The sequence below is a fragment of the Elephantulus edwardii genome, unplaced genomic scaffold (genome assembly GCF_000299155.1).
Source record: "Elephantulus edwardii isolate Elephantulus edwardi_28Jun2011 unplaced genomic scaffold, EleEdw1.0 scaffold00045, whole genome shotgun sequence".
NCBI classification, from domain to species: domain Eukaryota; kingdom Metazoa; phylum Chordata; class Mammalia; order Macroscelidea; family Macroscelididae; genus Elephantulus; species Elephantulus edwardii.
The window spans coordinates 10,792,541-10,797,909 of NW_006399795.1; positions in this window are offsets into that span (position 1 = coordinate 10,792,541).

The following is a 5,369-nucleotide window of genomic DNA, read 5'->3' on the forward strand; positions in this document are numbered from 1 at the left end:
TTCCTGACTGCTGGTACCAAGAGTGTTAACTGTGGAGCCGAGCAAACTGAAGCTGTGAACAATCTCAATCTCTTCGTCATCCATCCTGATGCTGCTAATTGGTCCAGTGGCGAGAATCTTTGTCTTCTTGACATTGAGCCTTAGTCCATACTGAAGGCTGCAGTCCTAATACCCTATCATAAATCGCTTTTAAATTATTCTCTCTCTCATCTGTTTCAATGCAGTGTATATAATTTATCCAGTTTTTCTCAGTCTTACCGCAACCCTGATATCAGTCCCATATTACAGCAGTGGCACCATGCAGTATTAGTCCTTCTGTGACTGAGATATTTCACTCAGCATAATGTCCTCCAGGCTTACCCATTTTGAATAATATTGCATGAGTTCCTTGTTTTTCAATACAGCGTAGTATTCTATCTGTATTATTATTCATTATTCATGTATTATTCACCTATCCATCCTTTTCCATCCATCCATCCATCCATCCATCCATCCATCCATGCATCCACTTATCTCTCTATCCATTTAGTTATCTATCTTACCACCTCAGATTTTCTGAGCCAAAATCGAATAGGTTGTCCTTGAAGGTCCTTTTTCTGTTTTAACATAGTGGAGAGGGAATGTACAGCTTGCCATGTTACCAGTAGTAGACAAGGAAGAGTATTTTAAATCAATCCTAGGACGAATGAGGTGAACAGGAGGAAACTGTGAGCAAGTGTCTGGGTATCACAGCATCTAGACTAACCTCCGTTCTGCACATTGAACCAATTGTTAGACAAAGCCTTCTAAATGGTTCCTGCTTACCTATCGAAGCTGGCTTTTTGTTTTGTTCAACAACAAGCATCTAAAACTCTTGTTGTTGTTATTGTTGATTGCCTTCGAGTTGAACACGAATCACAGGAACCCTATGAACAAAAGGCCTGAAGCCCCTCTACATCTGTTGACATTAATCAAAGTTCATAGAGTTTCCTCAAGTATGTTGTTTAGAAAGTGGATGCCACACCTGCTTCCAAAACTGTCATATAGTACGTTATTGTTGTTATGTACTGTAACTGCAGGTAACATTAACATCTCGCACATGATTGAAGAATTTAGTGCAGTGGTAGATATAGCCTGCCACAAGAGGTGACATTTACACTTGTAGAGCTAAAGCTTGTGATTCTTGGCTTGGACCCCAGAAATTTTACACTGAGTCTATTTACTCACTTGCTCATTATTGTCCAGTGAGAAACTTGTAACTGACTCTCCATTGTGTTTCTGAGGCTGTAAATCGCACAGAAGGAAATTGCTCATTTCCATCCCTTGGCAGGAGGTCATATTTTACCCTTTGGATTTCCAAATGTGTATAAATCATTAGAAACAACCCCTTTAGAGTAATTCCTTTTACACCAGTTCATTTTCTCAGGGTCACCTTCTGTGGGATCCTTTCTCTTGGTCAACACAACTGTCCTCCCCATCACCAAGTGGAAAATTCTGCACGTAGTGCTGCCATGAGGCATCTGATAAAAAATACGGAAGAAAAGTGTATAGTAATTAAAATGAGTTAATTATACATTTCTAGTAACTTTAATTGAGAACTCTCTAGTGAATTTCTCATTTTGATCAAACTCAAGCCATTGATACAAATGAAAAATGTTTTATAAAAAATGCAGTGAAGCATAAGCGATAGTATTTCATTCTCACTTGAATGAATTTTAATCAACAATGATTTTGTAGGGCTACGTATACAAGATTGTCAATCTTGCTAAAAGCAGGATGCTTTTCTTTTATGGAAACTTGGATTTCATTGGAGCCCTTGGATAGCATAACGGGTAACACGATTTCCTGGTAAATGAAAGGTTAGCAGTTTGAGATCACCCAGAGATGCCTTGGTGATCCACTCCTGATAATTCTGCCACTGAAAAGCTTACAGAGCCCAGTTAGTTCCACTCTGACACATGTAAGGGTCTTGTGAGTGAGAATCGACCACCCTCAGCTGAGTCTAGCAAATCCTCTTTAAACAGGGAGCTCAGCTGTTGGAATGTAGGATCTGGTGAAATAGATGTGCAGACACTGAAAGTACAGAGCCGTTTTTCATTCTAGCTTTGCTACTGAAAATCCCAGTACAGTGCATGAAGAATGGAGGAGTGTTTTTTCCTACACTTTTAAAGAGGAAATATAGCACAGGCATGTAGAACGCACATTATCCACCTTGATGGATTTTTACAGAGTGAGCACACCTGTGTGAGCCCCAGAAGCACCAGGCTAGACAACATTTCCAGCAAGCACCCCAGAAACCTCTCCTGTCTCCCTACCTTCATTATCACCTCCGCCTTCTCACCCCCTTTCGATTTCTGTAATGATCAGTTTGTTTTGCAGGCTTTGTTCTGGTGAAATAGATGTTCAGAGAATGAAAGTATTTCACTGACATTTTATATATTAAAGGTTCCCTTAAAAGTAACTGTACTCGGTTGATAAAAAAAAAGTAACTGTACTCTTTTGTGACTGGTATTTCGGGCTTAACATTCCATTTGTGAAATTAATCTGTTATTCTTTGGATTGAATTGTTTCCCCATTTAAAAAAAAATATGTATAGGAGTCTTCACCTCTGTACCTATAAGACACATTAGAAAGAAAGCCTATTGTACTCCTGACCAAAAGTTGGCTACTCAAACCCACCAGCTGCTCCTAGAAGAAAGAGAAATAATCTCTTTTCATAAAGATTCACACAGGCAAGCAGAAATAATCATGGAGGACTGAGAGGCTTGGAAGCTCAGAGAGAGGGGTGCTGAATTTAGGAATTGGATGAGTAATGTGAAGTGAAAGGGAGGGTACAGTCAGGATTGGATGAGAAGTTGTAATGAATGGCACTGATCAGTTGTAATTAATGTTATAAGACAAAATGTGTATGAATGATTGAATGACATAAATTCAAACATTCACTGTCTCAGAAATTTCATAGAGGGTTGCAGTGGATTGAAATCGACTGTGTGGCATTGGCTGTGTGTCTTTGCGCATGTGTGCCCCAAGCCCTAGTGGTGCAGTAGTTAAATATTCACTGCTGAACAATCATCAGTTCATATCTACCAATTATTCTGAGGAGGAAGGAAGAGACAGCCAGCTTTTGTAAAGTTTAATAACCTGTAAACCACATGGAGAGTTCTTCTACATCCTTTAGTCCTTTTAGAACTAAGCTTGAAGCGACTAGAAATAGTGGATTTTTTTGTTTTCCCAATAGTTATTAATGAGATCATGCCAGAGTTAGGTAGGTCCTAACCTAATCCTTTCTAAGTGGAGCTTTAGAAAAGGAATAGAATAGACAGAGGCATACACGCCAGGAATGCCAAGAAACACAGGCAGACAGCAGAAATTAGAAGAGAGATCTGGGGATGAAATTAACATGATTTTTTTCACAGTATATGAAAATATTTATTATTTAAAATTATGAAAACATGTAACCAAATAAATGACTAGAAAGATTGCTGTCTTTGAGGAGGAAATTAACATGATTTAAACCCTGATGTGTGCTTTTAACGTATAGAACAGAGAAAAAGTCATTACTCTGCATTAAAGTCATTTACTTGTGTTTCTCTGTTTATGCCAACACTGGGGAAGGATAATATGTATGTAGCTACAGATCATCATTCTGATCACTATATGAACATGATGTCATTGTTGTTAGGTGATGTCCAGTCACCTGCGACTCATAGTGAACCTATGTACAACACCCTAAAACCCTGTTCTACCCCATGCCAATCCTACTTTCTCTGACACACTTATCCCCATTACCCCAGTCACTGAATCAATCCACCTCTTCGAGGGTCTTCCCCTCCTGCGCTGTCCCTCCACCCTCCCAAGCATGATGTCCCTCTCCAAGGACTGGTCCCTCCTTGCAACATGACCAAAGCATGTCATACAGACCTTCAGGATCCTTGCCTCCAAGGAGAAGCCTGGCTTCACCATCTCCAGGATGAACTTGTTTATTCTCCTAATAATCCATGGTATATTCAATACCCTTCTCCAGCACCACAATTTAAAGGTATCATTTCTTCTACCATCCCTAGTCATTGTCTAGCTCTCTGATGCATAGCAAGTAATTGCAAAGACCATGGCCTAAATCAGGCACATCTTAGTCTCCAGACTGACACTGTTGTTCTTTAGAGAGGTCTCTGACAGCAGACTTTCCCAACGCAATTTGTCTTTTTATTTCCTGGCTGATGGTACCAAGAGTGTAGAGCCAAACAAACTGAAACTGACAACAGTCTCAATCTCTTCACCATCTATCATGATGCTGCCAATCGGGCCAGTGGTGAGAATCTTTGTTTCCTTGATGTTGAGCTATAATCCATATTGAAGGCTACAGTCCTTCATTCATTCCATTATTGATGGATGATTACATTTGCTTTTGGTTTTTAGATTGTTAAGGAATAGTGCTGCTGTGAATTTGCTTACACTGTATTTGGTGAACATAAATGTACCTTTCTGTTGACCCCAGAGCTTTTGCCTGCTCCCTGGAGGCAAAGATTTTGAAGCTCCATCTCACATACTTTGGGTGTGTGGCCATGAAAGACCAGTCCTTAGAGAAAGATATCATACTTGCGAGGGCGGAGGTACAGTGTAGAAGAGAAAGACCCTGGATGAGATTGATTGGCACAGAAACTGGAGTAATGAAAATAGATGTGTCGGAGACAGTGAGACTGGCTCAGGATAGGGCAGAGTTCAGAGCTATTGTACACAGGGTCGCTGAGTCCTGGGTGACTCGATAGCACATAAAAAAAACGAAAAAACAAAACAAAACAAAACAAAAAAACCTAACCAGAGATTTACCTTTTCTCTACATACAAGTAAAACCTGAATTCCTTCACCCATCACATGGTTTCATGGACTAACTCTGAAGATGTCTAGTTAATTTTACAAATTCCTGTTATGAATTTCAAACTACTGCATACAGTTTCCTTAGAGTTCACACTTGGTTGTCTCAAAGTTCAGTTTAGGATGATATCAAGCCTGAGAGTCATCTCATGTGCTTGTCTATACCCCATTCCTCCTTGCCAGCCCTGCAGTGTGTACTGTTAGCTCCACTCTTCTTCCAAGTGTTATTTCTGCATAACTTATTACTCCTAAACTACTCACTTTAAAACATGAACAATGCTACATGTTCACAGATTGTCTGTGCTAAAATTCTTCTAGAACACAGCCCGGCTTTGCTCTATGCCATCTAGGACTCCAGCGGGGGAGCCTGTAAGGCAAAGGTTGGTTGCTAGATGGCTGAGGAAATGGTCATCGGGCAGTGACTTCACTCATCTGTATGCTGTCTGGCTAAGGACAAATACTACTGACCACAGCCTACCATGGCTTCTCCGTTAGGCTGCGTATGATCACTTGAGTTG